The sequence below is a fragment of the Lissotriton vulgaris genome, chromosome 11 (genome assembly GCF_964263255.1).
Source record: "Lissotriton vulgaris chromosome 11, aLisVul1.2, whole genome shotgun sequence".
Taxonomy (NCBI): Eukaryota; Metazoa; Chordata; class Amphibia; order Caudata; family Salamandridae; genus Lissotriton; species Lissotriton vulgaris.
This window is the reverse complement of record NC_141699.1, coordinates 267,221,758-267,242,187: the sequence shown is the minus strand read 5'-3', so window position 1 is coordinate 267,242,187 and position 20,430 is coordinate 267,221,758. Positions and strand designations below refer to the sequence as shown.

At 49.3% G+C, this 20,430-nt stretch overlaps 1 protein-coding gene and 1 long non-coding RNA gene across 12 annotated transcripts in view; both read left to right on the top strand.

Annotated features, from left to right (window-relative positions):
• MTMR3 (myotubularin related protein 3) overlaps positions 1-20,430 on the top strand; it is a 1,591,444-nt gene that overhangs the window by 1,489,219 nt on the left and 81,795 nt on the right. The gene's annotated exons all lie outside the window — the stretch shown is intronic.
• LOC147679641 (uncharacterized) lies at positions 447-3,617 on the top strand. Its single transcript, XR_015301004.1, has 2 exons — positions 447-1,984; positions 2,876-3,617. It is a non-coding gene; the product is annotated as an uncharacterized LOC147679641 (long non-coding RNA).

The window sequence follows — 20,430 nt, the reverse complement described above, 5'->3', positions numbered from 1 at the left end:
GCGCCGGCACACGATCCTCTGAGAGGCCCAGGAATTGGGCCGCTCTCCCACCTCCCCTGTAGTTTAATATTGGCCCCAGGGCAGGAGGGCTCCAGGGCCTCAGAGATTCTCGGGGAAGGAGGCTGTGCATGTCCCTCCTCTTTGTTTCAGAATCTGCTCTTGCAATTTTACGGTAGATTTATTGATCCACCACAAATCTGTGGTAAGTTATTTACAGAAATTGGTTTCTTGGCCCCAGAGGGCCCACTACCAGGCCTGGGGGACGGTGTATCCCTGCCTCTGCCCCAATTTATGTTTTAAAAAAATTTTTTAGGCCAAGGTACGGAGTCTAGAGTCGTAAGATAGGTGCCTCCACATAATTATTGATGTGGTGGCAGCCAATAAGATCACATCTTGAGATCCGTCTACTTGGCAGATTCTCAGTCATTTAAAATATCTATAAATATGAGCCTTAATTTCTCAAAAACTATTGAATGGATTCACGTGCTTTATGCCCTAAGATAGTTTTCTTCCAGATTTTGTGTAAATCCCTTCAGCGTTTGGGGTGTACCTGTATCTAAAATTCTCATTGAAAAATGAATGGGGAAAACATGTTTTGGGACACTCCTTTTACTTAACCCCCGTTTGACGAATAACCCCGAAACTTTCCAGGAAGGAGCGAAAGTGAATGAGACTTTTTTGGGGGAAAATTTTGTGAAAATTTGTCGAATAGCACCAAAGTTATAAGCAAAACCAAAAAAAATGTTTCCCATGAAAACTTGATCCTAACTATAACTACCCAGTGGGGTTAAAAAAATACATATATTTTTCCCTGAAGAAAACAAATGGTATGCAACGTTATGATAAGGTACCTTAATTTAAATTAATTACATGCGGCAGCTGAGGCACTATTGTTCCAATCAAGAACCTCTCAATGTTCTGTTTCAGTTGCATAAATTAACCGAGAACAGTCACCACAATCCCTTACTTGGAGACTACCAAAGGTTGCCTTCTAATAGATTTATATAGTATAAATCAGCATTCCTATGTATCATTAAAATTTAAAGTACTGAGTCAGTAAATGAAGAAGAAATGAAAATGATGTATCAAGTTTTTTTTTAACTAATGGCAGAGCAGAGTACAAGATGGTCCGATGGTAATATGTGACAAATCCTTTATTCGTGATCCATTATTCGTCAACACAATTTGCTTGAAGCCTTAACAATTATAACATTCTGTGTCTTGACGGGTTTCGTTCAATTAGAACTGCTTCAGGGCTAAAGTGTGGACGGAAATCTCATACATCTCACCACATGAGGTAAGATGCTCCAATGTATTGACTATTGTGATTACAACATCTTGGCTGACAGGTAAGCTTGTCAAGCTTTCAAAAAGACACTAGCAAGAATTATTACTTTGTAAATGTTAGGCCCAGGGCTTTGTCAAAGAGCATGGTCAATCCTAAAAGGTTATCCATTAAACAAAACCTGTCTGAAGACTTTAACATGGTGCAGTAACACTTTTCCCATAAAAGCTTATTTGCTTTGCAGTAGAAATTTCATAATCAATAAATCATGCCTACTGCCTTTATTACAACCTTTCAGAATAAATGGATCAAATATATGGCATGTGACCTACCAATTCTCAATGAACTTGTCAAGCCAGTAGCCTTTATCATTGGCTGGTCACTGTAACTAGCTCGGGAATACTAAAATGGTAACTATCGGGAATAAAGTATTCAAATTACAAATATGTACAAAATACAGTTAAAAAAAAATAAATCCCTGCTAAGAGGACTTAATAAGCATATTACAGTGTAAGTCTTCTCTCCCCACAGTTTGTTAAAGAACGTCGCCAACACCAAAACCCTTGGCTACAAGGGTAATCTTTGAGATTCCATGTAACAAAATGCCTCTCTACAGGATTTATCCCAGTGTAATACCAATCCACCCTTAAAAGCATGTTCCCTTTAGCATATTCTTTTCACAGTGTAAGGCCTAATGCCGTATTCTATGTCTATTCAGATTATGCTTTTCTCTCTTCGCTGTTTATTAACATAACATCGCACAGCAGCCAGAAAAGCATCAAAACTTGAAAAAATTTTAGTATTCCCAACACAGGAATATCAGAAAACATTGTAATAACATCGTTTAATAACTACAAATCCCATGAGATCAACATTAGGCAGTCCTTTTTTAGTGTCCATAAATCCCAATATAAGGCGTCCAACCAACGAACTCCTCCTCTTTCTTCGCTGCTTCGCAGCCAGTTAAGTGCTATTCTCCCTCTCTTGCACATTTTGTGTTTGTTGAGGTTTTGTGTTTTTCTTATATTCTATTTGCATTGACTGTTGCTTTGGGGGGCCTGTGGGGTTTTTTCCCTTCCAGAGCCCCTTCCATCGCGGGGAGGCCTTCGCCCCTTACGCGATGTCCCTGTGTATTCCGCGGTGTTGAGTTCGCCGCTAGAGGGCGCTGTTGCGTCTCGCCTGCCCGCGCGCAGCTTCCGTCTCGCTGATTGGAGCCGCGCTGGGGAGTCGACGTCGCAGGTGCCCGCTGCCGCCTAACCCTGAGGCCCTCTTGGGTTGTACTGTCCTGTGCCTGAACGCCCCGGTGGGGTCTGTACTGGTGGTTGTAACCACGTTGAAGCCTGCGGGCGATTTTCAGCACCTTTTCCCTACATCAGCTTCCGCTGGGGTGTTCCCCGCTCGAGCGCGCTGGGAGGCGGTGTGACCCGGTCTCTGGAGAGAGGGTCGGCGCGCTGTGAAGGCTGGTGCTGCCTTTTGATTGCCTACAATGCTTGCCAACCTTCGGTTGGCCCACACGTGGCTGTCTGTGTACGCCATCGGAACCCTCAGTTCCAAATTATTCTCTACTGCGTGGTGGACGCCATGGCTGAGGGGTATTCCTAACTACTACTAATAAACAGATCAAACCCATGGAATCTGATATAACTTCTAATAACGAGCCAATAATACCTATAACCTTAACCATTGGTATGTCACCATAACCAATACAAGCCTACTGAATTGCGTACAAGCTGCCAATAAAATAAAAAATACATGCACAATTACAGTTGGTAAACCAATGTATAACCACTCTCAAAAAGGTTTTACAAGGACATTCACAATGTAAATCTGAATCAACTCCAAAACCCTTACCTTGTATGATCTGTGAGATATTTCACGTGTAGTTTGCAACACAATCCAATAACCATCCATTAATAAAAGCCCGTTGGGTTTAAAAAATGACTTTAACAGCAAATAAACCAAGTCTTCTGCCATTGTCCTTCTTTCCCTAATAAATAAATGAAATATGGACACTGCCCCTCCCACTCTAGGGCGCTGGCGCCGGGGGGTGGATTGGTGCGCTGCGCAGGGGCGGCCTCTATACATAGCCAGGGGGTGTCCCGAGAAATTTCATCGTATGTGGTGGAAATGGGTCAGGGTACTCGACGACTGAGATGGTGTGGTCCGCTCTTCAGGTGCACGTGGATACGCTATTCTTGAGTTTTTTATGTAGCCTTGATGTCACTCCGATGTGTTTTTCTCCCTATTCTGCCAATATACAATGTAGCTCTGAATGGTGCTGTTCGTTGTTAAATTCATAACTCAATAAAGTTGATTGTCAAAAAAAAAAAAATGAGATATGTGGCATCAGACATAACTTTTACCAGTGAACCAATCAGCCCTATAATCTTTATTATTGGTTTGCCACCATCACCAGATCTGACCTACTGTACTGATCGTAAATATTCCCGCAAAGCCACTCATAGGCATACATTAATATAATTACAAATATATACAAAAATGCAGATAGCCAAACACTCTCTCTCTCCTAAGTGGGCCTAACAAGAAATATCAAAGTCCAGTCCAATTTTTCTATCCTTGTGAATTGTCAGAGGGGTAGCTAACACCCAAATGTTTGTCTCCTGCGACAATTTGTGAGATTCCATGTAACAAAATACCTCTCTGCAAGCTTTAATGCATAGTAATAACCACCCACCCTTAAAAGCCAATTGATTTCAATATATACGTTTTACAGTTAGTATGTCAGTCCCTTTGAATTTTTCGTAATCTTTCATAATTAACAGATCAGGGTGTTCTCTCTCAGTAGTGCTGCTTGAAGTCTTTTCTGTGTTGATTACATAAGGTCTTCCGACAGTTACTTTGTCAGTTAGACCTAGGTAGGGAGGAAAGATAATAAATCAGGAGCAGAAATTTGATGCAAACAAAAAGTTATCTAATCATCAGCGAGGGGCTGACCGAGAGCTCACTCTTAAGTAAATAGTCGGTCTTCCTCAGACAAGTAAATGTCTGCCTACTGTAGCGGACACTTAAAAACATGTGACAACTCGAGCTGTAATCCAGGTAACCTCTTTATTTGACTTGTACAAGAGGGTGTGTCTTGCATCACTCTTCATGCAGCTAAATCTTATCTACAAATTTCGAGAGATAAGGAGACATTTAAATTCTGATACTGGTAGTCTGCAATTAGAGTGCAGATACGTGTGCCTATGATTTTTTTCTTTTAAAATATGCCTGAGCATGGAGTATATAACAGGAAAGAGCTAGGTTATTTCTCCCTTTAAAGAAGCGTTATTGATTCCCATTTTTTAAGCCAGTAGTATCATTCCTAGTGGGTTCTCGATATAATCAATAGTTCTGCCCTCAAACAACTGATCGTCAATTTTAGATTGCCTTTTGCAGAAAGACCCCTGCACTGTCTTCCCCAAAGTAATCTGTATCCAGTGAGAATAGCACAAAAAGAGCCTTCTTATTTCCATATCTTCTTGCTTTAGCTCAGCATTACGTCCGCCTAAGATTATGGTTGATCTGTAGAGGTTCCACATTATTTTCACTGCCAGTGTATAAAACACAGATGCTTAAGTACAAAGATAAAGTACTTAATACAGTGTGCGGCTAATAGGTGCATTTGCAATTATTAATATTCACTCTTCCAGGCTCGACTGCCAAAGCAGACAAAGTGTAAAAAGGTTTAAAGAAAGTTTTCCTGTTATTTCCCTAAATAGAGTTAATTTGCAGTGGCAGTATTTGAAGCATTTAATTTATTGGGCAGTCAGTAATGAGGCTGGTTGTGTATTCGTGATTAGATCTCCTAACCATATTTATACCTCTAAAGCGTCTTGATATTTATAATGACAATGCTTATCCTCAATGATGTTACTCTATATTAAGGTTGGCCCATTCCAAGGGACTTTGAGATCACTATCAAATAGTACTATCCCATTCTATCCTTGGTCTAGTGTGACAGTGCTTACTAGCTTACATACTGGTACATGTTTGTCAGCAGTCCATATTTTAAAGCACTATGCTTTGCACGAGGCACATGGATTTGGATTTGTGTGTTGCACTCTGCATGTGCCAGATCCTGTGTCACAAATTGCCATTTGTTTTTATTGCAGATCTTACAATATGGCTACTGTATGCCTTTTGATGGTGGTTTCATTGCTGCATGATGTAACACGTGTTGTGCATGATCATCTTTGTGCAGCTGTGGTTTTAATTGAATTGTTAGTCTCCGTAAATCAAGCATTTAAACATTGTCTTGTATGATGTAATTCAATGAAGCGGAAAGTATATTGTATATGAAGTTGAAAACTGTCAAACTTAGTGTTAGCTCACTATTTTTCTGAAAGCTCACCCTGGCTTAGTGAAGAAACCCAGCAGGTCTGAATTATCTTAATGATTACTTTAACCATGCTCTAAACCATAGGGTCTATATTTTGGAGCTCAATGCTTTCTTTATTGAAGCACACTAATTAGATGATCTGTGGATGTCTCTAGTACTTTTTGGTGTGTGACCCTCAAGTTTTCCATGTTACTCTGTACAAGTCTCCTATTTGCAACTTGTAAGGCTTGTCAATTGTCATCTTGTTTAGTTGATGCTCGGCAGACCATAAGTTATATCATTTCCTAAAGAGCAGAGCATGTTCTAGTAAGGCAAGTATTTGTCTTAAAACGGAATCCCTTGGAATAGAATCCCCCTGTACTGTTTGCTACTTGGCATCTTCATAAAACAAGAGAGTGGTGTTCAATTTATGTTGCAGTTCATGAATAAACAACCTGTAAATGTGTTCTTAGAAGAGATCATTTATGAAGATGTGACCAGACTACGGCCACTCCCTCCTGTCCCTGCCTTCTCTATTAGCACTCTAACACTGACCTCGTAACATTCTCCTGCTGTCATGGGAGAGTTCCGTAAGGTAAGACTCACAGATCCTTCTAGTTACTCCACAGAGTTATTGAAAAGTTGTCTTTTCATCCACACTGCAAGTCTGCTTTGAGTGCAATTGCAGGAAGCATGTTTATTGCTGGGACTTATTTCCTTGTAACCCTCACTGGGCCTTTCCCTTTCCAGTCCTGGATTGAAACACGTTTGTAATTGCTCAAAACTGTAAATTTTAAAGGACAACATCCATGGTGTGTCAGTACATGCCTATACTTAGCATCGCTACCCCTATCCCTTGGCAGATGTAAGGACACCCATTTACATAAAATCAATGACCACTTTATTTGTAGATAAAATATTTCACAAGTTTATTGATTAAATAGTTTGGCCTAGCCTATGGGCCATCCAGGTGTCCGTTGTGAATTTATCGAACAGCCACCTTTAGAAAGCGAAGCTGTCTTGTTGATGGTTTCAACACCAATGCACCTAGATTCTTTACAGCTTCTTCACTTAAAATGGATTGCTAACCTACTGTTTACTTTTGCATCATACTCCTTACAAGTCAGAGCAGAACATATCAGTCTACACAGTTGCTCAGGATTTCATCTGTCCCTTGAGGGATTAAGGGGTGTTGTTGCATCATTCCAAGTTCTGCTGTAACGACTCTCACTGACCTTAGTGATTCCCTTTTGGATTCAAGACCCATTATCTGCAGGTGTTTGTAGTTTCAAACTCCACATTTTGATGATGAAAGAAATATTTGCCCCACCTCAAAAAGGGGCTGGAATAAAGCAAAAGTTTAAGGAGGGGTGGAAGTGGTTGCAGGGGTGTTTTTTTTGGGAACAGAAGCCTTCTTGCCAATTGCCACAAGCTCATTTTCTTTTCACTGAGGGAAAGATTCCTCTGCTCGAATGGATCAAAAGTTAAATATGGTTCAATGCTGAAATATACTTTGCCATCCTCCTCAATATAGTTTGCATGTTTACCTACTTTCACATCTAAGCTACCTATATAGGGTCGGTTCTCACCACTTTATAGTACCACCAGTAACAGCACAATATATTCTCAATAAAAAAAGTCAAAACACCCTTGCCCAGGTTTTACCTGCTGTGGACCCTGGACTCTGGAGACCAGTTGTGGCGCTGGATTTGTAGGATGCTTGTTTTGATATCCCCATCTTGCAGGCCCACAGGCATTATCTGCAGTTCACGGTGGGGCTCTGAGCACATCCAGTTTGCTGTGCTTCTGTTTAACCTCACAATTTTTCAAGAGTTCGCAAAAGTTGGTTTCTGCCCACTTTTGCATGTTGGAATCCGAGTTTTCCCTACCTTGGCTATTGGATATGGAAAGCAGGCTCTCCCAAGGTAGTTGTCTACCCTTTCCAGATTACCTGAAACCTTCCTCATTTGTATGGGGTTCACTATCAACATACCAAAATCACATCTAACTCCTTCCCAAATTATTCCTTTTATCAGATCTTTGCTTGACGCAGTGCAGTTTCGCGCCTACTCCCTGGCGTGGAGAGTCCAGGACATTCGCACTATGATCCTGATGTTTTAGCCGCAAGCCTGAGACTGACTCTGAGGATACTGGGTCTGATGGCCTCCTGCATCCTGCCAGTGAAACACGCCAGATTGTTTATGGGAGCTGTGCAGTGGGATCTGAAGCCCCAGTCCGGACAACATCAGGGGAATGTCTCTGACCAGTTCCAGATTTCAGACTGGACTAAAAGATCTTCAATGGTGGATTTGGAACCATGATCTGGTCAGCTGCAGGCTCCTCTTCCTTCCAGAGCTGACAGTGGTAACCAGTGCACCTCTTCTGGAGTGGAGTGGCCACTTGAGAGAGATAGAGATCAGAGGGCTCTGGTCTCCAGGAGAAATCCACATCAACTTGTTTGAGCTGCGGGCCATCTGCTGGCATTGAAAGCCTTCCTGACATCCATCAAACAGAGGCTGATGAATCCGAGCCTTTAGGAGACTAATTCCTAGTTCTTTCTGTAGGTATTTGGTGTAACAATCCTAACATAATCATACCCTATGTCCCGAGCAGATGAGGCCAGTTTCTAAGCTTTGAAGGTTGTTGACAAGTTGTGTGGCCAGTGAGCACGGTGCCTTACCAGAAGAAGCATATATATGAGCTCAACCTGCCTCGCCGGTTCAGACACAACTGACACACCTGTCCGTCAAGAAACACAGGAGCCACAAGAAGAGGATAAAGAACCAAATTATACTACTTTTTCATCAGTCTTAATAAAGGTTGTCCCTTCCATCACTAGTAATACACAGGTCCCAGGGATACCTAATTCCACCACCCTCTCTGCCTATCTAGATCTCTTAGAGACAGATACGACATGATGGTGCTTATATAGGTGTCATTTGGCACGCTGGCAGTTCCTTTTTTTCCATGTCAACACTTGTGGATCCGGATAGCTACCGCAGTCATTTTTGACCAACTGTTTTTTCAACTTCTTTGAAACTATTTCTTCTCTGTTTCCATTGAGCTAGGGATGTGTCCCCTTAGAAGACTACGGATTTCAAAATTGTGGGGAATGCCACAGGCAGATATCTGTGACTTATATTCACTTGGTTTGTTTGTGGTGCCTGAGATCTGATAGAGACTACTAGCAGCAGATTCCGTAAGGTAGAATTATCCCCAGGCGTGAGACTGGATCCAGAAACTTTTTGCCACAGCAACCATGCGCGTCGGGAGGACGGCATCACGCGACTCCCCCCTGGCGTCGTCCGCATACGTGAGGTCAGCGAGGGCACATAAGTTCCACCCCAGGGCGCCTAAGTCAGTTTTTTCCTTTTCTGCGTGCAACGCGGATCCGGTTTGTGCTCCAGGCTTGGTAGGCCTAGGCCTTTCGCTATTGCGTGTGATTGTGGGAACTGTGTGCAGATGCCTTCGGGCTTTAAGACGTGCTCGTCTTGTGGGCGCCTGATGTCGGCAACGGACCCTCGCCTCATTTGCATGTGGTGCTTGGGGGAACATCACGACTCCACTGATAAGGCGTGCCAGCAGTTGAAGCCGAAGTTGCTGTGGGAGCGCCGGATGAAACTTCTCCCCTGGCTCGCATGTCCAGATCGGCTTTATCGCCTCGATCAGCTTCTGCGGAAGGTTTTCAAAGCCGTCCTCGTCCCTCTCCTTAGCTGCAAGAGCGTCGCTCACCTGTTGGTAAGTGTCGCAGTTTGTCCCTGAGGGCTGGTTTTCTGGCCTGTTGGAGGCGTGGGCTCTCCGCGGGTGATGCAGCCCCGCATATTGTCTCCCTATCCACTGTTTCCCAGTGTGGGGGCGTCGAGAGCCCAGATGGAGACATATGCAGCGGTTTTGCAGGCCTCGCTGGCTCCTCCTCCTCCTCCTCTTTCCCCTCCTGGATCACTTGCGTTGTGCGGGGCCCTCTGCGGCATCGCTGGCGGCTCCGGCATCAACTGTATCCAGGCTTGGAGGATGTGGTGCCGTTGGGGTGCGGCCCTTCGGGGATCCCTCCTTCGGACCACATCGCCTCTGCTTCGCCACAAACTCCTGCGGGAGTCCCTGTGGTGTCGCAGGAGGTCGCCGGGGCTCGGGTCGAATCCCCAAGCCCCTCTCGACCCTTTGGACAGGCGGCAATCTTGTCTGAGGTCGAGGTGACGCCGCTACCGCGCCGGCAGCTGCTGGCCCTGGCGGCGCCACAGGGGTCGGCGGGCCCTTCCCGTCCCATTATGGGTCGAGGCTTGCGGGAGACTTCTCGACCCTCGCCGGGTCCCCCTCGTCCCTCCACGCGGGCGGCTGCCTCATCGGAGGTCAAGTCTGCGCCGTCCCTTAGCCGCCCCGGCTCCGGTCTCCTGCTCATTGTGCTGCGGCTCCGTCCCGGCTCCGGTCTCCTGCTCCTTGTGCTGTGGCGGACGTCAGTCCGGCGTCTCCTCTGGTGCTGGACAACGACTACGTCCTGCCTCAAGTTGGGGACTCTATAGCACCAGACAGGCATTTGGTCGTGGACTCTTCTTCGGGCACCTCCTTTTACCCGGAGGTTCGGCGCCTGCTGGTGTCGTCCTTGCCGGAGACGGGCCGCCGCGTCGTGACTTTTTCCTTGACGTGATCAAAGGACAGCTCCTCGCCGCTGCCGTGGTCTCTGCCGGAGGAGCCACAGGTTCCCCACTCCTTGGTCCCTCTTCCTTCTTTCCTGACCTGGCCCTGCCCCACTCCGGTTGGCTTAGGGGTCAGCCGTTGCCTACGGAGGAGCTGCTTTCCCCACCCCGGGGCCCTACGGATGTCTGGTGCGGCCTTCGCTCGCGCTGTTCCACGACTGGAAATTTTTCGCATGGGTGATCCAGCTGCCCATTTCCCTGTGGATCATCTCCTGAAAGTTCTCCACCAGAGCTCTGGTGGTAGGGAGCTGCTGCTCCCCTTTGAGGGTTCGCTCCTTTCTTCTCTGGTGGGGGCTTGGGGGCATCCTCCCACGGGGGATCCTTCTGCACCGTCCCCTTCCAGCACTGCGTGACCCGGTGTGTCTTTCCCTCCACCCGCTGCTAGAAGCCCCCTTTTGCTGACTGCCTTTCCCTCCCTGCCACCGCTGTTGTCTCCACCTTCACGGGAGGCCTGCTTTCTGGACTCTTGGGGGCACAACCTGTTCGCTACGACCAGCGCGGCTCGGCGGGCCCTTAACACTCTATCTGTGTTGGCTAGGGCCACTTCTTGCTTGTGGGACTCGGTGGAGTCCCTTGGGCCTGCTGCTTCTCAGGAGGGTGCTGGTGTTGATTTGCGGACCATGCGTTAGATGGCCGGGAGCTGGCGGCGTTTATTCTTTGCTCCGCTCTGGACATCTCGGAGGTGCTTGGTCGTGCCATGGCTTCTTCGTTTGCCCTTCGCCGCCATGCTTGGCTTCGGGACAGTGTGTTCCCAGAAAATGTTCGGGAACGGCTGGTGGATCTATCCTTCGATAGCACTCTTTTGTTCCATGCCCCTGCAGACTTAGAGACATAATCATCAAAGCCATCTAGAGGTTCTTGGCGGGGGTTCGGCCACCTCCTCCTCCTCCTTCTTCTCCACCCTCAGTGACCTGTGAGTTGATCTGGTTTTTGGGAGATGTTCTTTCGTGGTGGCGGGTCTCCCCAGTTGTGTGATCTGTGTGCTTCATGTGCATTCGAGTCCTCTTTGTTGGGACTGTGGTTCTGTTGTCTGCTGGCCGGCCCTTCTTGACTGTGTGGTTTTGCTTTGGGTTATCTAAACCAGGTTGGCCCTGAGATTAGGCCTTCTGGTTTTCTCTCTGGCTGCTTGACAAGCCTTCTGCGGGAGTTTATGCTGCGGGTCTTTCTGTTGTCCTCTACTGCGGAAGTTTCTTCCTAAGAGGGTTCCCATGTCTTGGGACTTAACATACCCTATGTGGGGTAGTGGTAGCTGTTAAATATCGTGTTCTGTGCTTGGGAGCTGTGGTCGCCTTCGGGCCTACTCACCTTGGCGTTAAAGTACGTTTCCTTATTCTTGGCTTGGAATACCTTGGGTCGCACCCCGGGGTGTCCTTCTCCAGGGTCGCTGCGCTGTTCGCCTGGTCTGGCCTGCTGTCTGCGGCCTGACATCATGGCTCTGGTTCTGCTTCTTTTTGATTCGTGTGTGTGGACTCCTCCATGAGGCATGTCCGGGCCCTTTTTTTCGCCTTCGTGCTCTCTGTCTTCGGCTGACGTCTGGCTTGCCCTGAGTGCATTGTCCTGGGGTGTTCTCTGCTTGCCGGTGCCGACATATTGTTTTTCTGCTTAATTGTGCCTTTTGGGCACTCTAGTGGGTCAGCCATTCTTGCCATGTCCACTCTTCCATTGGGCCCTGAGATTGATTTTGTTTTCCTCCCACTTTCGGGCGCAGCCTGCCCGGTTCTTCCTGGGTGACTTCGGCCTACCCTGTTTGCTTCCGCCTGCTTTATTGCTGATGGCACCGTTCTGTCTGGTCTCTTGAATTCTGGCTGGTTCGGCTGTCCCCCCTTCGCTTGGTGTGTTACTGGTGGGGGGGACTTGCCTTGCTCTACCTCTTCTCCTTGGAGTCTCTAGGTTGCTCTTCTTACTCGGTTCTCCTCTCCGTTGCCTTGGCCTTGGCAGAGGTTCTATTGCCTTGTATGGGCGTGGGGTGCTTCTGCCTCCTTTCGCCTTGCCCTTGTTTCCTTTGCTGAGTTTGAACGGGCTGCCTCTTTTGTTTTTCCCGCATTCACCTTGGGGTTGGTGGTCCTTGACTGTAGGGGTTCCCCTTGCCTGGGGGGACAGGGCTCCTCGCCCTGTCCGTTAGACTGCTCTGTTCTTTATTTTTTTCCCTGCCTTTGGGTTCTGCAGTGTTTGGCACTGCTCCTTGTGGTATGGTTGATCACCATCCCTCTTTCTGCTCTTTCGCACACTGTTCCCATACTCCCACAGTTTTGTCTCATGGCTCCGCGTTGTGGCACAGAAAAGTTCTCTGAAGAAAACTGACAGAGGCGCGCCGGGGTGGGACTTATGTGCCCTCGCTGACGTCACGTACGTGGACTACGTCAGGGCGGAGTCGCGTGATGCCGTCCCCCAGGCGTTCAGGGTTGCTGTGGCAAAAAGTTTCCGGATCCAGTCTCACGCCTGGGGATAATTCTACGTTAAGGAATCTGCGGCTAGAATTGTCTCTACCAGATACATCATTACAGAAGGTAAGTAACTCGTACGCCAGGTCACAACTCTAAGGCTTGCTCAGATTGCATATCAATGTACCCAAATCCAATATCTGAAAGAAACAATTAGTTATGGATTCCTTACCTTAGAATTACCCCCAGGTGTCAGACTGGATCAGGAAAGTTTTTCGTCAGCAGTACCCCTGCGCACGTCAATAGGTGTCGCCGGTTGGCGTTGTGGTCGCCGGGATGATGTTGCAGAAGTTACTTAGACGCTGAGCTCGTGCACTAACGTCAGTTCTTTCTTTTTCCTCGCCTGCAAGCGCAGATACGGGGGAACGGTACCCCCAGTCACTTTTTTACTGACTTTTTGTGACTTTTGTCGACTTCTTTTTGAGTCTTACATCGACTCCTGTTGCACGAGGGATGCCCAGTTTCAAGGCCTGTGGTTCCTGTTCTCGGCTGATGTTGGTGACGGATCCGCACCTCGTGTGCCTCTACTGCTTGGAAAGCGACCACGACCCCAAGTCGTGCTCTGAGTGCCGAGCCATGGCCCTGAAGTCTTTGTGAGAGCAGTCCTGAAAGCTGCTCGAGGCCGGGCAGTCGGCTCTGCATTGTTCAAGGTCCAGGTCGCGTGGGAGGTTAAGAGACCGACCGCGGAGCCATCATCACTCCTCATATAAGTCTTCGCACTCTGAGTCAGGTAAGCCGAAGCACAAGAAGAAGTCGAATAAACATCGTCTCTCTTCGACTACCCCCTCGTCCGTCGGCCGACGCGATGATTGGTGCGGGTGGTGCGACTCCTGCGGCTCCACGTGCGGAGCCTTCAGGGTGGGCTCTGGCCTTTCTTCCCTTCCCGGGGCCAGTAGCGACCACTGCCCAGCTCCGTCAGTTCTACAAAGAGATGCATGCCAGTCGACCTCGTAACACCTCCACCGGCACCAGGTCCGCAGCTGGCGCCAGCTGGATGTCCACCCCAATGTGGATACGGAGCTGGACCAGCGTTGACTGATGCCAGATCCGTTCCTGATGGGTACTTTTGTGCCTACATTCCATCCTGACCATTTTCAGCCAGTTTGGCAGGCAGAGGAGGGTGAGGAAGACTGGGAGTGGTCTGAGGAACCTCTCACTGCTCAGCTGGAATACGATCAGGACTGGAGAGAGGACCTGGGGGATGCCAGTGGTCTGGACACCTCACCATACCTTGGCATGTTGTCTCCTCCTACCATGGCTACGGAGGAGGGAGCGTCTTACGCAGTGGTGTTGCGTAGGGCGGCCAAGGCCCCAACACATTGCGCTACCTACTGTGGCAGTTGTGACTAACCTCCTGACAGAGGTGCTTCAACCGGCAGCAAGCTCTTCTGAGTCCCTGCTGCCGTTTAATGAAGCCCCCACGTAAATCTTTTGGGCACCTGGTACAGGCCCACAACAGGGGCTCCTGTGGATAAGATGGTTGCCAGACGCCATCGCCCGGCCCCGGACGACCCCACTTTCCTCTCCCAACCTCCTCCCCTGAGAGCTTGGTAGTCCAAGCCTCAGCGTCCCAAAGTGCCTTCCCTACCGCACCACTGGACAGAGAATCCAAGAAGCTGGATCAGTTTGGGAAGAAGTAGTTTTTTCCACCCAGGTTAGGGCTGTAGTCGGTGAACACTGCATGCCTCTTGGGCCATTATGTCCACTCCGTGTGGGATATGGTGGCGCAAGTTCAGCCTCAGTGTCTGGAGGAGGCCCAGGCTGTGCTCTCCCATGCTGTTGCGAAGGGAGAGACTCAGCAAACTTAGCCATCCTCTGTGAACTGGACACTGCTGACTCGCTGGGTAGGACCATTTCAACGTCTGTGGCGCTTTGCCATCACGCCTGGTTGAGAACGACTGGCTTTTCTGGGGATGTCCAGAACACCTTGATGGACATGACCTTTGATGGCTGTCGCCTGTTAGGCGACAAGTCAGACAGTGCGCTAGAGCGCTTCAAGGACTCTTGGGCTACGGCCAAGCCCTTGGGCCTCCCACCACGCTCCCTGCACAATCTGCCTTTTGCCCCTTTCGTGGCCAGGGAAGGCATGCACCAACACGTTCCTTTCAGAACCACAGGTCAGCTCAAGCTGTTCAACCTCAGCGCAGCCGGTGACGTGGGAACCACGGAAGTGGTTCTGGGGCCAGCGGGCGAGCCAGTTCACCACCGCCCCCTCTGCAGCAGCCTCCAAACCTTCTTAGTCTGACCTTTCAGGCCCATCAAACACCAGTGGGCGGCAGGATTCGCCATCACCTTCCCCACTGGTGCACCATCACATAGGACAGGTGGGTTTTGCAGATAGTCCGAAGGGGCTACTCCCTCCCCTTCGAGACTATCCCTTCAGCAATGTCACCCCAGTACCATTGCATGTTGGGGGATCATCTGGTCCGTCTCCAACAGGAACTTACGGCTCTCTTTGCCTAGGAAGCCATAAAGTGCATTCCTGCCCCAGAAGTAGGCAGTGGTTGCTATTCCCACTACTTTCTGGTGCCCAAAAAGGACAAGGGCCTGCGTCCTATCTTGTTATGGTCCCCAAGGAGGACAAGGGCCTGCGTCCTATCTTAGATCTCAGGGATGTCAACCACTTCCTCCGGAAGGAGTAGTTCAAAATGTTGACCCTGGCTCAAGTCTGGTTTGCCCTCGACCTTGGAGACTGGATGGTAGCTTTGGACTTGCAGGACTCTTATTTTCACATCCCCGTCCTGCCGGCCCACCGGCGTTACCTGCGGTTCACGGTAGGCCACGAGCACTTTCAGTTTACCGTGCTCCCCTTTGGCCTCACCAGCGCCCCTCGGGTGTTCACAAAAGTGATGTGGTGGTCGCAGCTTATCTGCGCAGATCAGGGGTTCCAGTCTTCCCCTATCTTGATGACTAGTTTTGAAGGCGGGCTCGCCCCAGGCAATCGTCTCCCACCTCCAGACTACGGCCAACCTCCTGCATTCGCTGGGGTTCTCCATCAACGTGTCGAAGTCACACCTGACCCCCTCTCAGAAGCTCCTCTTCATTTGAGCGGTTCTGGAATACAACACAGTTTTGGGTTTATCCTCCCGAACAGCGAGTCCGGGATATTCGGGCTAAGATTCTGATCTTTCAGCCTCTATCCTAGGTTTTGATCAGGATGACCCTGAGGCTGCTGGGCCTCATGGCCTCCTGCATCCTGCTGGTCGATCATGCCCGGTGGCACATGCGTGCTCTGCAGTGGGACCTGAAGTTCCAGTGGGTGCAGGATCAGGGGAATCTGTCTGATTGCACTGCAATGCATGACAATTGCAGTGGTGGCTCACAAACCAGGACTGGGTCAACGGCAGAACCCTCTCCCTTCCCCAACCAGAACACACAGTGGTGGCGAACGCATCCCTTCTGGGTTGGACGGCCACATGGAAGAGCACGAGATCAGAGGCCTCTGGTCTCTGCTTCCACATCAATCTTCTGGAGCTTCATGCGTCTGGGAAGAGTAGTGCAGGGTTCACAGACAACACCACCATCGCCATTTGGTACTGCAACAAACAAGGCAGTTGGGAGTCATGGACCCTATGTCAAGAGGCCCTCCGTCTCTGGACATAGTTGAAACATCGGGGCATATCCCTGGTGGTTCAACACCTGGCAGGTTCACTGAACGCCAGGGTGGACAAACTCAACCGCAGGTACATGATGGATCACGAATGGCGTCTTCACTCTGAGGTGGTGCAAGGTCTCTTTCAGCAGTGGGAAGAGCCTTGGTTAGATCTATTCACCACCAAAGAGAATGTGCAATGTCAGCAATTCTGCGCGTTGGAATTTCCACGGCGGCACTTGCTAGGCGACGCTTTTTGTCACGAGTGGAGTTGCAGTCTTCTATACACCTACCTGCCTATACCACTTCTGCCCAGAGTGCTGTAGAAGATCAAGCGCTACTGGGTCCAAGCCATTTTTGTGGCTCTGGATTGGGCATGAAGAGTCTGATATTCCGAGCTGCTCAACATGGCCATCGATCCCCTCATCCGACTGCCTCTTCGGGAGTATCTTCTGTCGCAGCAGCAGGGAACGGTTCTCCACCCGAACCTGTCCAGCTTCCACCTCCTTGCATGGAGATTGAGCAGCTGCAGTTGACGTAATTTTACTTGCCTCCCGTAGTCTGTTGTAATCTTGGCAGCCAGGCATCCCTCCACTAAGACGGTATACGCCTGCAGATGGAATACATTTGTGTCATGGTGTACAGCAAAGGTTGTGGATCCCCTTTCTGCCCCTCTTTCTGAGGGTCTCTTGTTCCTTCTATCTTTGGCCCAGCAGGGCTCTGCTCTGGATACTCTTAAGAACTACATCTCGGCCTTTCAGCCTTCCTCAGGCTTCCTGATCATCCTTCTCTTTTCAAGTCCCCTGTTGAAATAGATTTCTCAAGGGCATTACTCTTCTTTTTCTTACTGTTCCCTTCGTAATGCCTCAGTGGGTTTTGAACTTGGTTCTTACTTTTCTGATATGCGCTCCCTTTGAGCCGCTACATAACTGCCCTCTCAGACTCCTCACTCTGAAAACTGCTTTTCTGGTGGCCATCACCTCTGGGCGCAGGGTGAGTGAGCTTCCAAGCCTCCTTTTCTGGACGTTCATCAGGACAAGGTCGTCCTCAGAACTCGACCTTCCTTACTTCCAAAGGTGGTCACTTCTTTTCATATTGGCCAAACCATCACTTTACCCACCTTCTTTCCGCATCCTTCAAAAGAGGAAGAGAGGCTCCACCTTCTGGATCCAAAACATACGCTCTGCTTTGATTTAGATCGCACCAAACGATTCCGGGTGGACGACCAGCTCTTTGTTGGTTACGCGGGCGCAATGGAAGGTCAAACCGTGCGCAAACGGACCATCTCCAGGTGGGTCATTCTGTGCATCAAAGCCTGCTATTCTTTGGCAAAGAAGTAACCTCCTGTGGGGCTGCGCGCCCATTCCACCAGGGCAACAGCAGCTACTACTGCTTTGGGACGGGGAGTCCCCCTACATGACATCTGTCTGGTAGCTACGTGGGCATCACTGCATACTTCACCAAGCACTACTGCCTGGATAGCCAAGTCTGGAGAGACGGCTTCTTGGGCCATTCTGTTCTCCAGGACTTCCTGGTGTGAACTTAGTTCGCAGACCCACTTTCGGGGTTGGTATTGCTGGGGTATCTATTCTAAGGTAAGGAATCTATAACTAACTGTTTCTTTCAGTTGAAAAATATATTTACCTTAGGTAACAATATATCTGTAAGGAACATAGGTTAGTTATAGATTCCTTACCGCCTCACCCATCCTCCACGTTCTGCGAACTGATTTCTAGGTTAAAGGGCATCTTTTTACATACAGACTCTGGGCACCACGTTGGGAGTCCAAAATAGATAAGGTCACAATCGAGATGGCGCTGCAACCAGCGGACCTCAATAAAACACCGGAGAAAGCCACCCAGAATGCCACGGACATTGTGCAGCCTCAGCGCACCACCAAGCAGCTGCAGCAGCAGGTCCAGCATCTGACCCACCAAAAGAGGTTGGTGGTGGCTCGGCTGGAAGACCAGGAAGGGAGGGCCCGGAGGAACAATGTACGAGTGGTGGGTGTTCCAGAGAAAATGAAAGGGCCAAGTGTGGATTTGTTTCTGGAAGACCTCATCCTGAACCATCTTAAACCCAAGAGACTTTCCAGGTCCTTTGTCATTGAGCGCGCACATCGGGCGCCAGTCTCCCCGCCCCGCCCGGGAGCCCCTCCGAGGACAATCATTGCTCGAATTCTCAATTTCAGGGATCGAGACGCGGTGTTACAGGCGGCACGCCAGCATGGGGACCTTCAGATTGACAATGATACCATTAGGTTTTTCCCTGACTTTACTTTTAAGGTCCAGCAGGAACGCCGCTCTTTTGATGGCGTAAAGAATGAGCTCCGGTCGCATCAAATATATGATGTTCTTCCCGGCACGTCTCAAGATCCTGGCAAATAATAAATCCTTCATCTTCACATCCCCGGATGAGGCCATGACGTGGCTCGAGGAGAATGAGCCGCCCACAGGAGGTCTGCGTCAGGAAAGTGGTTGGAGAAACCCGGAGGGCCACCCCCCAGCATCATCTATGGATTCAGCGAGCGGTGAGTGTCAGATGCAAAGTACTCCCAAAATGCCGAACAGGGCTGTGGCGTGCAGCTTGTCAGCCTCGCCAGGCATGGGCTGAAACTGAGGAGAGTGGGATCTAGCGAGAGAGGATGGATGTTTTCCAAGTCCAATATACTGACTCTCCTGGTGGACTGGCGGCTGCCGCATTGAGGAGATACAGAGACCTTCCACGAACTTGGATGGGGAGTGGCACTGCACCCCTGGCGGACATGTGGTAGGGTACTGTTGGTGATGCCGGGGGGGGGGGTGATGTTCACTGGAGGGGGCTGTATTTTGTGTTCTATCTCCATATTGGTGTTCAGGTTCGATGGGGTGGCTAGAACCTTTTGGTGCTGGGCCGGATGTCACCCTTGGGCTGCCCGTATAGTGGCCACATTTACCCCTAGGTTTTTTGTTTAGAGGGCGACAGGCACTCTGCTTGTTGGGGTATGTCGGGCCCGTTTGGCCTGCGAAGCAGGGTAGCAGGGTGGGGGGGGGGGGTTGGGGTTGGGGGGAATGGTTGAGTGTTTGCTTATGGCTTTAATGTTGATCTGCTACACAGTTCTTTTGGCTCTAGAGGCACGCTTGGTGGGTAGGCGGGTGGGAGGAGACGGTAGTGTTGAGGAGCCGTCCTCTCAATCAGTACTGATTTATATTTATAATGCATACATCAAAGGCACAGAAAGTCACTATACTATCCTGGAATGTTAACGGCCTGCAGAACAAGACCAAATGCACCATGGTGCTGCAATACCTCCACAGGCATGCCCCCAATATAGTATAGCTCCAGGAAACACATCTGATTGGAAATCACTATAAGGCCCTTAATAGATTTGGCTATACGCTGAGGGCACATGCCGGCTTCACCACCGGCTCTAGGGGGGCCGGAATCCTGATTAAAAACTCTCTCCCGCTGGTGATCGGGAGGCACTGGCTGGATCCGTTGGGAAGATATGCAGCTATAACCAGCCAGTGGGAGGGCATGACTATTAACATTTGCTCACTCTATATTCCCCCAAAATTGCACAGTACCACTCTACCAGATATAGGGAAACTGCTCCTGGAGATGCCGACTGGGGTCCTCCTCCTTGGGGGGGGGGGGGGGGGGGGGGGGGGGGATATGAACAAGGTTATGGTAAGAGACATTGACAGATCACCGGGTTCATCTAACAGGGGGAGGGCAAGTCACCTCGGGGAGTTTGTGCAGGCAATGGGCCTGGTAGACCTTTGAAGGGCACACAATCCCCACCTTAGGCAATATACACATATATCTGCAGCACACGGGTCGGTGTCCAGACTCGATTATCTATTCACACAAGTGGGTTGCATGAACTCCTTCCAAGGTGGGTGTCATAAGGCAAGGGGTATATCGGACCACTCCCCGGTGGAGGTGCAACTACGGGGCCCAGACAGAGAATGGAGTGAGTTGACGCCTTTTTTTTTAAAGACCAGGAGTTTCGGACACAGTTTCGAGAGCGTTTAGACCAATATTTTTCAGACAATGTTGGCTCGGTTCAATCGCACAATATTATATGGGAGGCTTATAAGACTGTAGTCAGGGGGTTC